The sequence below is a fragment of the Tursiops truncatus genome, chromosome 9, assembly GCF_011762595.2.
Source record: "Tursiops truncatus isolate mTurTru1 chromosome 9, mTurTru1.mat.Y, whole genome shotgun sequence".
NCBI lineage: Eukaryota > Metazoa > Chordata > Mammalia > Artiodactyla > Delphinidae > Tursiops > Tursiops truncatus.
The window spans coordinates 63186139-63205770 of NC_047042.1; the positions used below are offsets into that span (position 1 = coordinate 63186139).

The 19632-nt window shown below is 42.0% G+C and overlaps 1 long non-coding RNA gene across 1 annotated transcript in view; it reads right to left on the reverse strand.

The window, feature by feature from the left end:
* Window positions 1–19632, reverse strand: part of LOC117313605 (uncharacterized) — a 165165-nt gene that overhangs the window by 100557 nt on the left and 44976 nt on the right. The window contains exons 4-6 of the long non-coding RNA XR_012334030.1: window positions 15666–15850; window positions 13362–13615; window positions 623–761 (exon numbers count right to left, since the gene is read on the reverse strand). This is a non-coding gene — a long non-coding RNA (uncharacterized lncRNA). The remainder of the gene's footprint in view (window positions 1–622; window positions 762–13361; window positions 13616–15665; window positions 15851–19632) is intronic.

A 19632-nucleotide genomic window follows, 5' to 3' on the forward strand; every position in this document is an offset into this window, starting at 1 on the left:
CCAGCAATCACCATATTCAAAAAGTCTTTCTGAAAATAATTCTCAGGTCTGACTTGTTTCTTTGCTTCCTCATCCAATCCCTTTCCCCTATCTGAATAGAAGCTAGCTTGAAGCCATCTGAAACAATAGGTGGGAGGCCACATCCTTAGTCTGGTCTTCCCCTCATTGCTGGTTTAAACTCCTCACTGTAATAACTGAATTTGGGTTCAGGCTTCATCGGCACAAGACCTGCACACTCAGAAGCTATACACATTCGCATTTTCATTTTGTACCCGGCCACGCAAAGTATACAGCTGGTGCCACGAGGGGCTAGGAGCAATTGACCCTTGCAACTCTACAAGATCCCAAATTTTAGGACATACTTTTAACTTCCTTTCATTTTTGTTCATAAACCAACCAACTTTTGTCTGAGTTCATCTCTTTTTTCTAATACTTTGCTAAACACAGCTGGTGGCAATCAACACACACTACTAACATTCTGTTTATCAACTATGGTAGTTAATTTTGTGTCAACTTGATTGCCCTAGACAGACAGCTGGCAAAACATTATTTCTAGGTGTGTCTGGAGTGCATTCCTGGAAGCATTTGAATCTGTAGACTAAGTAAAGAAGATTGTCCTTACCAATGCCAGTGAGAATCATCCAATTCACTGAAGGCTTGAAGAGAATAAAAAGGCAAAGGAAGTGTAAATTTGCTCGAGCTGGGCCATCCATCTTGTCCTGCTCTCGTGCATCAGCATTTCTGGTTCTTGGGACTTCAGACTAGGATTTAGAGATTTACACCATTGGTTGCCTGTTTCTCCAGCATTTGGACTTAGACTTATACCATCATCTCCCCTGGTATTTCTCCCATGAAAATGCCTTTGGATTTGGGCTGAATTATACCACCAGCTTTCCTGGTTCTCCAGCTTGCAGACAGCAGATTATGGGATTTCTCAGCCTCCATAACTGCATGAGTCAATTTCTATTACAAATTTCCACATATATATATCCTATTGGTTCTGTTTCTCTGGAGAGTCCTAACTCCACACCACCCTTGTACCCTCCCTGGGGGTCCAGTCTCAGTAGGCACACAATCTGCCTTCCAAAGCATCACATATAACAGTTCTATCCAATGCATCTGTAGTGTCCCAGCTTTCCCTATCAGTTTCCTTATGACCTGCTGCCTGCTCACTAGGCCAATGCCACATGTTTTAGGTTTGTGTTATGACAGCGCTGCACATGAAGCACCAATCTCTGCTTTAGTTAAGGAAACTCTAGCAGCTATACCAGAGAAACCCCCAAATACAGTAGCCTTAAAATAGAAGTTTGTTTCTTGTTCAATTAAAGTCCAATTAACAGTAAAGGTCAAAGGGATGGATACACAGTCATTCAGAAACTCAAGCAGATGGAGATTCTGCCACTCTTATCAGATGGCTGCTAAGGTATTGCTTAGCATCAGCATCCAGCAGTCTGGGAGGGGGGAAGAGAGAGTCAAGGATTACTCAGGGGGTTTATCTGAGCCAGGCCTGGGAATGGTACATATGGATTCTTCCCATGTTCCTAGAGGCAGAACTTAGTCACATGACTACCCCCTGCTGAAAGGGAGACTGGGAAATGTTGTCTCTCTGTGTGCCCCGGGGGCAAAGAAAGGATTTGGTGTATAGCTAACCTGTCTCTGCCACAATTATTTTAGGTCTGTCAGGGTTCTTGGTTCTGCCTGAGCTGAGGCGCTGAGGAACAGAAAAGGCTGTGAGTTAGGTAAGTTAGGTCATACCTCCTCCTATCTAGCTATGACCTCCTATAAAAAACAAAAGGAAGTGGCCAAAGTCCTGCAGCTAAGCAGATGAGACATAACATGCTAAAAATAGTTAACATTCAGGTTATATTCGTAGATAAAGAAGTCATCAATGATCAGAAATTGAAAATGAATTTTAAGTTTAAAAATTTTAGAAATCAGGCAATCAGGCATAACAGCTAAAATGTTTAATTTTTAAAATAAACCTGAAGTACATAAAGTTCCCAACATATGAAAACATACTTATTTTAAAATATTAACCAGGTAGTCTTCCTTGTTAACAAACAAATCACCTGGACTCATTGTAGGTCCATTGTAGGTCCCCTCCACCCACCAGGAATAAATTCTGCTTCACTTAAAATCCCTAGATACCACTGGTTCCCCTTCATGGGCTCAGCGCACAAGAAAAATAGGTTCCCAGTGACTCTGCAAGGGGCATGAAGCATGGGAAGGTAAGGAGCAGGAACTGGCCACTTGGACACTAACCCTCCAGCGTGGGCCCCCACTAGGGATGCATCCTTGAACTAAGACAGCCTAAGGCAGCATGCTGCTTTCAGTCCTGAATCTAATCGACCCACCGCCTCTCGGCTACCCCCTATTAATGCACAGTGACTGCTGAATTTAACTGCTTTTCTGGCTCCAGCTCAGCCCCATGGCCTGAGTAGAAATAATCCTTTCATCTCCCAATAAAGGAGAATACTGGGATTTTATAGCTCAGCTCACTTTGAAGAGCCATCTTTAGGAGCTGGAGGCTTTGCATTTCCTAGAGTGGTCAGATTAAATATGCTTTTCACTGATCTCATTGGGAGATCGAAGGGCAGGAGTTGATTATATTGTCACCCATTTGCTCTATGGAAAGTACTGCAAGTTTCCATTTTAAGCAGATTTCAGAGCACAAATGTCATTCTCGAGAAGTTTTCTGAAAAATCAACTAAGTCTTCAGAGCCATACTGTTTAGGAGCCAGCTGTTAGTCCAGCAAATGGAGATACTTTGAAAAGACACAATTTAAAAAAAAATAAATTTATTAATTTTATTTATTTTTCTATTTTTGGCTGCATTGGGTCTTTGTTGCTGCACATGGGCTTTCTCTAGTTGCAGCGAGTGGGGGCTACTCTTCGTTGGGGTGCGTGGGCTTCTCATCAGGTGGTTCTCTTGGTGCGAAGCACAGGCTCTAGGCATGCGGGCTTCAGTAGTTGTGGCACTCGGGCTCAGTAGTTGTGGCTCACAGGCTCTAGAGCACAGGCTCAGTAGCTGTAGTGCATGGGCTTAGTTGCTCCGCGACATGTGGGATCTTCCCAGACCAGGGCTCGAACCTGTGTCCCCTGCATTGGCAGGCGGATTCTTAACCAATGCGCCAGCAGGGAAATCCAAAAAGATACAATTTGATCTGCTGTCTTTTTTTTTTTTTTAAAGAAGATGTTGGGGGTAGGAGTTTATTAATTCATTTATTTATTTTTGCTGTGTTGGGTCTTCGTTTCTGTGCGAGGGCTTTCTCTAGTAGTGGCAAGCAGGGGCCACTCTTCATCGCGGTGCATGTGCCTCTCACTATCGTGGCCTCTCTTGTTGTGGAGCACAGGCTCCAGACGCCCAGGCTCAGTAGTTGTGGCTCACGGGCCTAGTTGTTCCGCGGCGTGTGGGATCCTCCCAGACCAGGGCTCGAACCCGTGTCCCCTGCATTAGCAGGCAGATTCTCAACCACTGCGCCACCAGGGAAGCCCTGATCTGCTGTCTTTTACTTGCCTCCCATGGCTATAATCCCACCCTGATAATTATTTGATGTATACAATTCCTATATACAGATAACATTGTATAATAGCCTATCTAAATGTATATGGTAATATCTTCTGTTCACTTCCATAAAGGCAGCTCATACCTCCTGAAATACCATTAAAACCTATTCATCCCAACTAATAAGGGAATTGACATTCTCAGTGTGGGGCTTGGCATCTTGAATACATTATTTTATTTTAATTATCAAAATAACTCTGTGAGTTTGATGTTTTATGCTTCATGTTTGAAAGTGGGAAACGGAGGCTAGAAACAGTAGGCAATTTGCATAAGGTGACACCGCTAGTAAGTTGTGGAGCTGGAGGGTGTATTCAGGTTTGACCCTAAAGTCTGTATCCTTCCCAAGATATCACCTTGAAAATCAAGGCTTTTCAGCCTTGACACTATCAGTGTTTTGAACTAGATAATTCTTTTTTGTGAGGGGCTGTTCTGTGTACTGAAGGATGTTTAGCAGCATCCTGGCCTCTGCCCACTAGATGCCAGTAGCACCCACCCCCAATCATTTGTGACAATCAAAAATGTGTCCAGGGCTTCCCTGGTGGCGCAGTGGTTGAGAGTCCGCCTGCCGATGCAGGGGACACAGGTTCGTGCCCTGGTCTGGGAAGATCCCACATGCCGCAGAGCGGCTGGGCCCATGAAGCCATGGCCGCTGAGCCTGCGCGTCCGGAGCCTGTGCTCCGCAAGGGGGGAGGCCACAACAGTGAGAGGCCTGCGTACTGCAAAAAGACATTTCCAAATATAACCCAAGGGGCAATATCGCCCTCACTTGAGAACCACGGCTGTAAATGCTTCTGAAGCACTTGCTTCCTTACACCGCTGAAGTTTTGTGGTGCTGTGAAATGCACGGAATGACTTGAAGGCCCTAATAGTGCCTAGGAGTGGCCTTCCAGGGGAGACATTAAGAAATAAAAATCAATTCTAATTAGCATTTCAGTTCATTGCACATAAAAAGCCCCTTATTCCTATGATTCCTGCTAACAGTTTGTCCTCTCCAGTGAGTAAGTGTTCCCGCTGTGAAAACACTCAGAAGCTTCGATGGCTGGTAGCTGTCTCAGAAATTCAGCCCAAACTCCTCAGGGAGACATTCAAGGTCTTCCCACTTTGGCCTCAGTTCTTCTCCCCACTCTCAAATCCAGCGTCCTCTCAGGCTCCAGCCAAGCGAGATGACTCACCGAGGTCCAAATGCTTCCTACATTTTCTTGTTTCCGTGTCTTGGCTGAGGACGTTCCCTCTGCTTCACACGTCTTTCCCAATCCCACGCCCCTACCCCCGGCTCTGCCTTGGGAATCTCTGCCTCTGCCACGCGGCCTCCTCTGCCTAACGGTAAGGGGGTGGCTTACTTCTTCGTTCATAGTCGGTTTTTGGTTTTCGTCGCTCTCATCTCACCCAGCCATGTGCGGAGTGTGTGATCTTTCCTGCTGGATTGAAAGTTCCTAGAGAAGAGGAACTGTATTTTAGCCTATTTTGTTCGGTCCTTATCTCTTAGCAGATGTGCTATGCTTGGTGGGTTGGACTGGATTGGATTGGCGAGGGGGTAGAATAAATAGTGCAAAGGTAAATTTCACACCAGTTTCCATGAGGATTTAAATACACTTCAAACGTGAAATCTGAACGATGTAGTGAGGACCAGCGAGCACAGTAGTTGGCCTCTAGGGTATAACCGCCCTGCCCCATATGACTCAGGTGCCCTGGGTGGGCCTCTGGCCTGGGCCACCACTAGAGTTGTGCCCCTTGAGCCTTAATCAATGGCACACTGCTGAGGGTGTGTGGGGCTAGCATTCTATCCATGACTCCCTCATTGAGGGTATGCCCTGGGGCAGGTCTGCATATATCCAGAGAGAGGGCACCTTTTCACAATTTTCACAAAGGCACCATATGGTCTGGTAGAAGCCCTGACAGTAAAAACTCTCCCACAACATCAAGGCACCTTATGTACAACATCTCCATCCCCAAATTTGTCATCTAACTACTCCTTCTACTAAGAATTATTGCACTGAATTCTGCCCATCCTAATCAGTATTTGTTTCACCACTACTTCTTGACTAGAGAGAGGTTTATATTAACTCGTTCAACAAATATTTATTCATCATTCACTAAGTTTAGAGGATGCAGAAACAACAAAGTCTCTGTCTCTATTAAGCTTACATTCTAGTGGATCCTTATCCTTAACCCTCACACGTTTTACTATCAAACAACCCACATAGGCTTAAAGTTATAACCAGGCTCCTACTTGGGACAGGTTTTTATTATAGCCCCGCTGGAGCTTTTCTCGAGAGTAGGGTTTCTGAGTTAAATGAGTACGTTAGTCTGGGGTAACAATTCTAGGCAAACCGCTTTGCCCTAGGTTGCTGAAGGGACAAGACGGGTGTCTCAGCATCGCCCCCTGTGGTCACATGGCTAATTCCAGCTTCAGTTGATTCAGGGCATCCAGCCAAGCCTGTTGAGAGAGTATGGATGTCCCAATGCATTTGCATTTTATATTAAGCTGCAAACTGAGCAGTTTCCAGCATCCAGTCCAGAGTCATCTTTAGGAAAATGTCCAAGGAGGGTCTTCCTGGGCATAGGTGAGGAAGATGGAAGTGGTCCCATGACAACTGTGGGTGTAACCTATGATGCTTCTATTGGCAGAAGCAGCATTTATTTTACCATTCTCCTTTTGTGCCTGCAGATGGAAAGCGGTGCACCATTTCCAACTGAGGGCTCATCTCAAAGGCAAAAATCAATGCCATCAAGTATAGCATTGTCATCATTCTTGGTAAGCAACGTCCCTCCTTTTGTTGCAGAACTGTGTGGACGTTCCAAAAGCAAATTTGTACCTAGAACCTGGTAGGTAGAGAGCCCATACAATTAAAAAATCTGTCTACGGGCACTTCTACCTTTGTCTGTTTAGATAAGAATATGTGAAGCTAATCAGTCCATCTATGCCTCCTTCAAGGGCGGACATTTGGTTTCTAATCACTCTCTTTATGAATATTGTTGTCCACCACAGCCCTGGGGTGCGTAATGTGGAGAAAATCAATTAGGACATAACTAGCTGAAGCTGATGCTCACCATCATCCCGTTGACCCAGTTGCTTTCCTGAAGGCACACTCTCCCCAGGGCTGAAGTCCATCAACCAGAGGAAGACAAAAGTGGCATTCCATTTCTTCTGGATAGTTAATGTCAAGGTCACTATAAATCCTTCCCTAATGGATGCCTTATCTTCTCTCCACCCTACTGTCGTCTTCCCTTTCCTTTTCCTTTCTCTCTACCCTTAACACCCATAAAGTCACCTCATCTCAGGAAAAAAAAAAAAAAAAGGTATTTCTAGAGTACCTAATATATGTCAGATTGGTGTACGTTCTTTGTTATTCTCAAACCTTCAAAATTTTCTCTCCCTTCCACCCTCTCAGTTAATGACCCTGATTCTTATTTCACTGAGAAAATACTCTATCAGAATAGAACTTCCTCATTCTCCTGCCTTCACATCCATGGACCTACCTGCATCTCTATCTGTCTGTTCTCCTATTACCATGGATAAACTGTCTCTGCTTCTTTCTAAATCCAAAATGTTCACTTGAGCCCTGTATCCCATTCCTTCCTGCCAACTCAAGATTTGCTTCTCCAGTCATCTCCTCACCCCCACAGATGTCTCCCTTGCCTGGATCGTATGCACACAAGCATACTGTAATAGGTCCCTCGATAAACTCTCCCATAACAGACCCTCTTTAACACTCTCTTTTCTGGCAGAACTCCTCCACTTTTCACCTCTCATTCTCTGGAGTCTATTTCTGTTAGCTTTCTTTCCTATTACTCTAGTAAAGGCATCCTTATCAAGGTCACCACAACCAACAAAATGCCAAGTATCAATTCTCAATCTTTACCTTACTTGACTTCTAAGCAACATTTGATTCGTCCTTCTTTGGAACACTTCCTTTGCTTGGAAATTATATCTATGATTTCTACTTGAAATCTCCGTGTATAATTTCTAATAAGCTTATCATACTCGACATGAAAACCCAGAAGTCTCATGCTCTCCTACCTCCTGCAAGATAACTCTTCCTCCTATTGACCCCAGTTCAGTAAATGACAGCATCTTTCACCCAGTGTCCACACCAAAAACCTAAGAATCATCTGTCTGTCATGATTCTATTTCTCTCCCATCTCACATACCTAGTCCATCAGTAAGGCCTAGAGGCTTTACCTACAAAAGAGATCTCGAATCCAACCATTTCTCAGCATCTATGCAATTATTTTTTTGGTCTAAGCTCCCACCAACTTCTCCCTGGAACACTGCAGCTGATCTTCTCTTATTCCTTCCCTGCAAAGCAGCCAATGTGATCTTTTTAAAAATGTAAATCAGACACTATCACTACCCTGCAAACCCACATATAGCTTCCCATTACATTGGAATAAAGTCCTACTTTTTCCCATGTCTTAGATGGCCTCTGTGATCTATCCCCCAGCCAAGTCTCCAACCCCATTCCCCTGCTCTCCCCCTTTCCTATTCTATAACAGTCACAACGGTTTTCTTGCTATTTCTTCAAAATGTCAACTTGTTCATACCTTGCACCGTTTCCCCCACCTGTAATGTTCTGCCTTCAGATGGTGGCATGGCTTATCCCTCACATCATCTTGTTTTCCAACAATACCACCTCTTCAGAAAAACCTCCTTGATAAGTCTTAAATAGCTCTCCTGTAATCTTTACCCTACCTTATTTTTCTTCAGATTTCTACTTCTACCTGACAGTATAGGATAGATATTGATCTGCTTATTGTCTGTCTCCCCTGCTGGCATAAGAAATCCATGAGAGCAATGACTTTTGCTTTTGTTTTCCTTACATTATTATCCAAGGCCTTAGGGGGTCCACGCACACTAGGTGCTTAATTAATATTAGTTGAATGAATGAATGAGCTTATGCAAGAAGGAAAGGGATTTGTACCATTTCCTTTTTATTTAGCTCAAATACTACCCCTCCCTACCCTTCTTGCAGCTCTTGGGAGCTCTGGGAGCATAGCTCTCATGTTAGCTCTTCTAGTATATCAAATCACCAGAACCGTCCAGCTCACCTTTCTAAAATGCAGCTGCAAAATGCCAAACAGACCACAAACAGTGTGACTCAGCAAGCAGAACATAGTCACAAAACAACACTGCAGGCAGACCTGGGAATAAAGCATATACCACCCACCAGGGCTCAAAATCCTTTCCCAGAAGCTTCTGAAGTAGATCAAAGATTATCTTGCCTTCCCAGATAATCAGAAGCACAGATGCGCATTCCCCGGATGTTGAGTTAGGAAACATATCTTATACATGTGTTTCAGAGCCAATATAGCCTTTCGTAATCAGGCACTATATTCCCAGGCACTGGGCTCCCTTTAGTCAGAGAGCAGTGCTGTCCACAAGGAGGTCAGCCAGTGTCAACAGCCCAATCAGACCCAAACGCTCCTTCCTATAACATTTTGTAATGCCCCTTTACCACGCTGAAATGAAATGTATACATAAAACTATCTAGTTAACATAATTCTTAAAGGATCAATATACAATAATATAAAGGAGGAATAGAAAGAAAATAATTTATAATAAAATAACACAGATTTCAATATAGAAATACTTGGGCACAGCCCAATGAAGTAGTAATAGCTCCAAATGAAAACCAATGCACGTGTGTTTTCATGGAGACATGAAAACTAAGCAGCATTGCTGCCAGTGACTTTATTTTCCCAGCAGGTGAGCAAATCCTGCTAAAGTTCCAAATTAAACAAAGTAATCTTTCCTCTATTTGCAAGGGAATTACACTTCTGGAAGACTCAGTATTTATTTAAAATATTGTATTCATATATAAAACAGAGTTAAGTTTCTAGATTGGGATCATTATAAACAGGGTTCTCTGCCACATAACATTTGAAGGATGTATGGGACATGGGTGGGACTGCCCGTATCGTGCAGGAGGACCGGTATCCCTAGGAAAACCAGAATCCTCCCCTAACACACACAAATACATAAACATGCATTTTAAAAATTCCCCCAAATGGAAGCTTTGCCCCTCCATGCCCCAGAACCACTATTCTGGGCCAATGCCAGGCTTCACCACCTGAGCCCAGAATGTTTAGTGGTCTTTGTGTTTGAATTGCTCCATTTTAATAGATTGCCAAGGTCTGGGGTAAAAAATGTGTCAGTCCGGGCTTCCCTGGTGGCGCAGTGGTTGGGAGTCCGCCTGCCGATGCAGGGGACGCAGGTTTGTGCCCCAGTCTGGGAGGATCCCACGAGCTGCGGAGCGGCTGGGCCTGTGGGCCATGGCCGCTGGGCCTGCGCGTCCAGAGCCTGTGCTCCACGGCGGGAGGGGTCATAGCAGTGAGAGGCCCGCGTACCGCAAAAAAAAAAAAAAAAAAGTCAGTCAAACCGTTACGGAGGAAAGTTGGTTCCTGCAGCCAGACGGCAAAGGAAGCCTGACTTCTCTGAGGAAAAATCTATGCGTGAGAAAGGGGGAGAAAAAGGGTGGAGAGGATGCAGCAAGAAAGTAGGGGAGCACATGTGTGTGTCCAGTCAACCCCAAGAAGGATTATCTCTGTGGTAATAATCTGGGTTCTCCAGAGAAATAAAAGATAGGTATATATGTAAAGAGATTATTATAAGCAATTGGCTCACATGATTGTGGAGCTGAGAAGTCCCCAAATCTATAGACCCAGGAGAGCTAAAGGTATAGTTTCAGTCTGAGTCAAAGTGAGAAGCTAGAAGATAGTCAAGCAGACAGAGTGACTCACCTCTCACTCAGCCTTTTTTATTTATTTAAATTTTTTCCCCTAACCAGTGTTAGGAAGATATTTTCTTTTTTAAAAAAATTAATTAATTAATTAATTAATTTTTGGCTACGTTGGGTCTCCATTGCTGAGCACGGACTTTCTCTAGTTGCAGCAAGCGGGGGCTACTCTTTGTTGCAGTGTGCGGGCTTCTCATTGCAGTGGCTTCTCTTGTTGTGGAGCATGGGCTCTAGGTGTGCAGGCTTCAGTAGTTGTGGCACGTGGGCTCAGTAGTTGTGTCTCGTGGGCTCTAGAGTGCAGGTTCAGTAGTTGTGTCTCCTGGGCTCTAGAGCACAGGCTCAGTAGTTGCGGCACGCAGGCTTAGTTGTCCGTGGCATGGGGGATCTTCCTGGACCAGGGATCAAACTCATGTCCCCTGCATTGGCAGGTGGATTCTTAACCACTAGCCACCAGGGAAGTCCCACTCAGCCTTTTCATTGTATTCAAGACTTCAGTGGATAGAATAATGACCACTCATAGTGGAGAAGACCATCTGCTTTTTTTAGTTTACAAATTCAAATGGTAATCTCATTCAGAAACAGTCTCACAGAAACAACCAGAAATAGCGTTTAACCAAATATCTGGGCACCCCATGACCCAGTTAAGGTGACACATAAAACTGGCCATCACACTCTGCATCTCCATTTCTCATCCCTTTCCTCTGAGGATTTGGATCCAAACAGAAATCAGACAGAGTCTTACCCACACCAACTGATTTGTAAGAGGTATAGGGTGGGTGTTTTCTGGAGTGGCTGACTTAGAAATGGAAAAGAAAATTGAGAATCTTGTGACTTAGCCAGGCTGTGTTTTGAAACATTAGGTACCACCCTTCGCCTCATCTACCGCAAATCAGGAGTCACTATCTGGGCAAAGTGCTCCCTTTTCTGTCTTTTCCCATAGAGTCTCCAAAGGGATTTGCTGGGTTTTCTTTCACACTGTGTAGAATGAGAGGCTAAGGCCATGCTGAACAGTTCCCAGCCTTTCAGTAATCCCTACAGTGGTCAGATTGGAGCCTCCCTTTACAAATAGAGAAGCTCCAGCAAATTTACTCAATTTTAGCAATGCATCTGTGGGATGTAATGTATGTATGTGTAGATGTGTGTGTTTAAGTAAATATGACATTAACGTAACACACACACAACTGTTCTAAGTATTTCTGAGAGATTCCAGGTGCTAAGGAAGCTCCTAGTTGAAGCTGCAATCAGGGCCAACACAGAGGGCCCCCTGGGCTGTGGGCTGCTATGGTGCTAACGGCTCTTTTCTCCCCAGCCTTCATCTGCTGTTGGAGTCCGTACTTCCTCTTCGATATCTTGGACAATTTCAGCCTCCTTCCAAACACTAAGGAGCGTTTCTATGCCTCTGTGATCATTCAGAACCTGCCGGCCTTGAATAACGCCATCAACCCCCTCATCTACTGTGTTTTCAGCAGCTCCATCTGCTTCCCCTGCGGGTAAGGGGCATTCCTGCCTGGGTCAGACATGGGGATGCCCACTGCAGTCACCTCCAACCTGTGTCTTCCTCATGCCAGAGCTCCCTGGCAGATTATAGATGAGACACTGGAGGGTCAAAAATGTCCCGCTAGTATGACAAATTCAAATCCAGCCTCATCCATGGCTCATGCTTTCTCCTATATTACATCACCTCTTATAGCAACCATCCTAATCAGGTCACATACAGAAGACCTTTTTTTTTAGTTCAAAGCTTCTCTACGTGAGTTGTCGCAATACAATGCCTTGGTGATAGCAGAACGTGAAGCATTATTATCATTTTACAGATAAATTCAGGCTCACAAGGTTACATGACATTATTGAGATTATATGAATAATTAGTTGCAGAGCTGAAATTAGATCCCTCCCACATCTACTCAGTCTGCTGTTTTTCAGCTGTTTTTCAGCTGTTTTACTGCACAAGCTACAGGGAATAGGTGGAAAAATCCATAGGATATAGAACAGTAGAATGGTTTCAGGTTTGGGTTTGATGCCCTCCACTGGATCTCTCCTCCATCAATTGACAAGATCTTTCAAGTCCTCCTAGAATTATGGCTGGTAGCATTTCTCAATGATCCTAAAAATCTTTGATAAGTACTAGAATGGCTACCATCCCCTGCCCCCCCTTGCCTCTGGCCTCTCGCTCGTTGCCGCACTCCCCTCCCCTCCCCTTTCCTCTTGTCTCCGTGATAGAATCGTAGAATGGTTTCAGGCTTGGGTTTGATGCTGCCATTGCTGATTCACAGCTACACGTGACCTAGGGAAAGTTATTTAACTTCCATAAACCTCTGTTTCCTCACGTGTAAAAAGGGGCTAACAGCAGTGCCTACCTCTTAGCCAGTGATGTCTCTGTCCATTGGGCTCTGGTCCTGACCAGTAGGAAGGAGGGCTGTGAGTGGTGGGGAAGGAAGGTGAGGGGTATTACATATAAAGTGCTTAGCATAATGTCTGATTCTTAATACAGTCTCCATAACTGTTAGCTCTTAACATCCCTACTTCCCTTTTCATCAGGTCAAATTATTTTTCCTCTGTGCTCTGTTCTTTCTCTAGGGAGCAAAGATCACGGGATTCCAGAATGACATGTCAGGAGAGAACTGAGAGGCATGAGATGCAGATTCTGTCCAAGCCAGAATTCATGTAGACCCTGAGGCAGTGGTATTGCTAGCCTGAGCCCCATCGGCTCTCCTGGGTCCCCATCAGCACCCTGGGCATGTGCACGAGGCCTGAGCCAACTTCTCCACCCTGCACTTTTCATCATTTGGGGGATGCACAAGGAAAACACCCTAATGAGTGTGTGTCACCTGCATTGGCAAGTTCTAGCCAATATGAAGTCACATACTATTCACACCAGCCAGGAAAGATGCCCTATCTTTCCCCACCACTCCCAGCTGTCCGTCCCACTGGTCAGCACCAGAATCAATGGACAGAGACTTCACTGGCCCAGGGCCTAGGCTTGGGCAAGCAGAAGGGACTAAAGAAGCATGGTACATGTGTCTTACAATTACAGTTTAAGAAGTAAATAAAAGTCTTACCTGGGCCTAGATTTTCCTCCCATTTTTGGATTTAAGTTTCAGTAGTTGTAGCCAAAGAGATGTTTGTCTTGAAATGCCAACAAATTCACTTCCAGGCATTGAAGCTTTGCGTCTCCTCTGCAGATGGCCTTGGTTGACAGATGGATGTGTTGGCAGCAGCCAACCTCACAGTCTCATTGTATCAACAAATGATTTGTAGAAAGAACACAAATGCTGGCCCTCCAGAGCAAGGTTGAAATTGAGGGGTACTTTCTCTGGTAGGAAAAGAAATAGTACAAAAAGTCATGGGTCCCTGACCTCCAGGCTCTGTGAGTTGGGACCTGGGTCTCAACACATGGCTTTTCGGCTCTCTGAGGGCTCCTCCCTTTGCATTCTACATTTAGACCACTCTGGGCTCCATTCCTCATACCTCAGGGACACTTCTCTCTCTTTAGCTGGGAGCTGAATTCCTGTGGCTTTTCCAGGCACGATGTTGCTGTAAGATCTTTATCATTTTTGCATGTCGCACCCATTGTCTATCTAACACCTTGGCTGGGAAGCACTGGTGAGGCTTATTTTGACAAGTCCGGAGTTTGGTATATATAAGCATAATCCAAGTGAAATATGACTAAATGTTTTCTAGTCAACTTTTATCATCAGATTTTTCCATAAGTTGAAGTGGAATAATTTAATTTGATTATATATACATCCACACCCACGGCTCTGGGATGCGCGTGAGCTCCTTATTTTTAGCCTCACATACATTCTTGACATTAAAATCTCCTTGGCAAAACCCTTCTTCCCAGAATTATTCTGAGCTTAAGCCTTTTTTTTTTTTTGGTCTACTGCTAGTGGAGTTATTAAAATCTGCAATATATTTTAATAGCACCCTATTCCTCATTATGGTGTCAACCCGAAGATTTCACATTTAAGGTCACAGTGGCATTTTTCCCATAAACTCTCTTTCCAATTCCATCTGACCTTAGGGAAAGTATTTCTTAGCCAGAAATCAGATTCTTCAGTCACCATCTCTCCGAATTATTTTCTGAATTTGAAGAGACTGAATAATCTAGCCGTACGTCTATAGAACAGTTTTGAAGGCTGCCTTCCTTTCTGTCCAATCAGTTAAAAGTGAGAAACCCTGGAAGCTTTGAGTGGTTGAGAAGTGCTTTTTGACATTTCACTTTAAATCAAGATGTGCCACAGAAGACCCACAGAATCATTGCTAAAATAACTGCCTGCATGGGAGCCTATTAACAGCAAAATCTGGCGGCTGTCCTCACTGGCAAAACGGGAGGCCTGGGTTCTTTTGACAGATGCTTTCAATCTCTGTCAAGCTCTGGTCTGCAAAAGACATTACAAGCCTACCTCACCCATCAATAGACCCTGAAAGTTAAGGAGAGAGTTGAGTGAGGGGCTTTGTGCTCCTTAAAAATTGTGAATGTGATTTTGTAGTTGTTGTGGTGCTGTGTCTCCCATTCCCAGTGAAGACTGGAGATCGGTAAGATGCTGGTACAGGCTGCTGCAGGGTAAGCTGCCGTTAAAATGAAACTTGCTTCATATTGGGGTGGATTCTAGAATCTTCATTGTCATGTATTTTCTGAGCTTGAGGAAACATGATTTAAACACTGAGGAACACTGGTAATTGTTCCATAGTCTTATGACCTTGGACAAATTATTTAATGTCTCTGAGCATCAACTGTCTCATCTGTAGGATGGGAACAAAATAAGTCTGGAGCAGAGGGTCTTGTGGGTTCTTTAGAGATACAGGTTCTGAGATTGTAAAGACTTAAATTACATCCAGAGAGTCAGAGCTTCTGGAATTTCTTCCCCAGGGGACCAATGACTGTATGACTCAAAGCTGAGTTATTTGCTCTTTAGAAGTTGTAACTTCCCCCTCTATCACCATGAAGTGAGAGAAACATCATTTCCTAATTGGGAAATACAGTTTGAGCTCTTGGAGAAAGTGAGCAGCTTAGTGTTGTGATGTCACCGCTTGTAGCCTTGGATGCCCAAGTTGGGGCAGAGAAGCCAGCAGGGTGCTATATAAAATAAAGGTGCTTACTTCCCACATCAAGATGTCAAAGAAATGGTTACATTATCTCATAGCTTTAGGCACAGGTGAAAATTTAGGATAACGAGGATAAGTTGTGTTTAATATATTTAGCCATGCTAGAGAAAATGTGTCTCCGCTTTACTGAACTAAATTAAATATAAATGGTAAAAACTTCTCTACTTTCAGGGCTTGTGTTGAGCATAATTTAATGGAAGTTTAATTTTGCCAAGCAACATCTCCCACTTTTCCCCCCCAGAAACTGGTAATACCTTTTTAATGGCTTTAGTTTGTGATTATGATGAGAAAAAATGTATTCCTTCTCAACCAAACAAACATGCAGCTTAAATTTGCTTCCTCATTTCATTTGGACATATCTGTACATCCATATACAGAAAGGACTTTGTCTCTTCCTTCTGCATCCACAGTGTCAAAAGGGACCACAAGCCTGGGTCTGCTGGGGAAACAGGAAAACAAAAATATTTTTGGCAGGAAATAAAGCAGTTCTGCTCTTCTAGGATCATCTTGGGTGAACTACAGGGCTACTGGCAACTACAGTTCTTTTATCATCATCTGAATATACCTCATTTTATATGCAGATATACCAGTGTTTTCTGCAGCTTTTCGATTGTATTTGATTGAAAGGAGATGGTCCTGTTTAGGGGCCAACCTCCTCGCTTTTGGAAACCTGAAAAACACATGTTTCATTTCTCTGCAGTTGCATTTTAAGAATGCATTATCCTCAACAGGGCTGGTTTGGTTAACATTTTTAAAGTGCAATTCCACGCGTATAGAATGTTAAGGTGGATGGAGGCTTGGGTCATGTCGTCTCATGGTTTTCAGTCTGCTCAGGGACCCCCTGGGAAGTCCCAGAGAGGTGACTCAGTATTCATATTTGTACACACAAAAATAGTATATGTGTAAGTCTAGAAGAAACTAAAGATAGTTAAATTGCTTAAAATCCTTGAGTTACCTAGAATGAGGGTAGAATATAGATTACCATTAGACATTGATACACCAAGAATGCATGTTTTAATTTCAAGAATCCATGTTGTAATCACTAAAATAATAGAAATAAAGTATATAACTTCGAAACTAAAAGAGAAGAAAAACAAATGATAAAATCACTCTACCAGTCCAAAAGAAGGCAAGAAAAAAGATATAGGAACATGAACAGCTGGGACAAATAGAAAGCACATAGGAAAATGGTGGATTTTCTTTTGTCCAAATATATCAGTAACTGTAATAATGTAAGCAGATTAAATGCTCCAGTTAATAATCAAAGATCATCAGACTAGACTTTTGTTTGCAAAAGACATGCCTAAAACACAATGACACAGAAAATTTGGAAGTAAAAGAGTGGACAAAGGCATTCTATGGAAACAGTACTAAAAGAAAGCTGGTGAGACTATATTAATAAAACCTAAATAAATTTTAAGGCAAAAAGCACTAGTAGAGTTAAACAGGGACATTTCAAGTGATAAATGTTTTAGTTCAATAAGATGATATAATAATTCTGAATTTCTATGCATTTACAATATGGCCTCAAAGTATGTATTCCAAAAAGTCAGAACTACAAAACAAATAGATAAATCCACAGCCGTAGTGGGGAATTTTATCACTCTTAATTCCAGTAATTGAAGCAGGCAAAAATAAGGAATGATCTGCATAACTGGAACGACATGAGTAACACAGGTAGGTCACTTTATCCTACCACCCCAGAGTAAACAGTCTTTTCAAGCACATGTGAAGCAGTTATAAAAGTTGACCATACACCAGGCCATAAAACAGGCTTCAAAACTTTCAAAAGATTGAGGAGGCTTCCCTGGTGGCACAGAGGTTAAGAATCTGCCTGCCAATGCAGGGGACGCAGGTTCAAGCCCTGGTCTGGGAAGATCCCACATGTCGCGGGGCAACTAAGCCCATGCACCACAACTACTTAGCCTGCGCTCAAGAGCCCGTGCTCTGCAACAGGAGAAGCCACAGCAATGAGAAGCCCACGCACCACGACGAAGAGTAGCTCCTGCTCGCCACAATTAGAGAAAGCTCACGTGCAGTAACAAAATCCCAACGCAGCCAAAAATAAAAAAAAAATTTTTAAATAAAAAGTTTTCAAAAGATTGAGCTCATATAGTCTGGTTTCTCTGATCACAATGCAATTATGCTAGAACTCAAGAGCAAGAGTATAACTAGAAAATTACCATATGTTTGGAAATTAGGAAATATGTTTCTTAATAACTTATGGTCAAAGAAGAAAATACATGAAATTAGAAAATAATTGTACTGAATGATAATGAAATTATATAAAATGTGCGGGATACAAACTAACACTAGAAAGAAGAATTTTTCTTCTTTTTCTTTAAGTCAATGAATAAATCATCTATCTTACGAACGTAGGAAAATTCACCAAAATAGACCCAGAGGAAATATAAGGAAGAAATTAATAAAAGGAGTAAAATTAATGAAATAGAAAACAAACATATGGGAACTCCCTGGTGATCCAGTGGTTAGGACTCTGAGCTTTCACTGCCAAGGGTGCAGGTTCAATCCCTGGTCTGGGAACTAAGACCCAGCATGCTGTGCATAGCATGGCAAAAAGAGAAAAAGAAAACAAACATATAATTTTAAAAGCTCAAAAGATAAAATTCTGTTTTTTGAAAAAATAACAAAATTATAAACCTCTTGTGAGACTGGCAAAGGAGAAAAAAAGAGGGAAGGCACAAATAAGCAGTATCATTTATTTTAAGGATATCACTGTAGGTCCTAAGGTCAATAAAGAGATAATAAAAAGATATTATGATCAAGCTTATACTAAAACAAACTGAAAATATAAATGAACAGGACAACTTGCTATAACTGACAGAAGAAGAAACAGAAAATATGAGTAGTAAGTATCATAACTACTAAAGAAAGACTATGGCTTCATTGGTGAGTTCTACCACCACTGAAGTACAAAGCAACTCCAATTTTATACAGTCTTCAGGAGGCTACAAAAAGGGTGACTTTTAAAATATTTATGAGACTAAAAAAGCCTTAATGCCAAAACCCTACAAAGATATTACCAAAAGGAAAATTACAAGTGAACTTCTGTCATGAAAATTAAAAGTTCCAAATAAAATGTTAGCAAACCAAATCCAGCAAAATATAAAAAGACTAAAGCATGTGGCCAAGTTGTATTCATTCCAGGAATGCAAAGCTGGCTTAATATTAGAAAAGCACTTAAATAACTCATTACACTAATAGATTATAAGATTAAAAAAAAATCAGTGTAATAGATACAGGAAAATGTTTGATAAAATTACTGGGCATTTAGGCATGATAAAAGATTTTCAAAAACTTGAGATAAAAAGAAATTCCTAACTCTAAAGGCTATTACCAAAAAACCTAATGATAAAACTTTGAGGTGGTCCCTTTGAAATAAAGAATGGATGAGTAAAGAATGTCAGCATCATCACTTTTATTCAATATCATATTGAGATCCTAGCCAATACAGTGGAGCAAGCAAAAAAAGAAGAAGAAAGGTGTAAGAACTGGTAATGAATAATAAAAATCAGTATTATTGATATAAATGTATAGTAGAATATCAAAAATAATATACAATTATTAGAATTATTAATTCTATTATAATCTAAATGAGATAAATTATTAGAAGTAATCATGAGGTTTAGTAAGGTTGCAGAATACAAAATCAATATACAAAAACCTACATCATTTCCACACGACAGCAACAAATAAAATTTATTTTTTTTAATTATTATTTACAATCCTTAAAAGATGAAGTTCATAAATGGTATATAAATCTCTATGGAGAAATCATGATACTATTATTAAGAGGTATTAAAGAAGAACTAATTAAATGTAGAAATAAATACATCATGATTATTATTTGGAGGACTGAATACCATAAAATCATCCATTCTTCTCCAATCAATCCATAAAATTAATACAATGACAATCAAAGCTCCAGCAGGAATTTTATAGAACTTTACAAGGTGCCTCTAAAAATTTATATATAAAAGCAGAGGGCCAAAATTAGCCAAGATACTCTTGACCAAGAAGAAAAAAATGGGAATGTTTGATTGACCACATACCAAAACTTATCACAAAGCCATAATAATAAAAGTTGTGGTATTGTGTCAGAGTAGACAAATTAACAAACGCAACAGAAAAAAGAGTCCAGAAAAAGATGTCCACATATAGGAAAACTTGACTTATTTCACAGATAGCATTGCAGAGGAA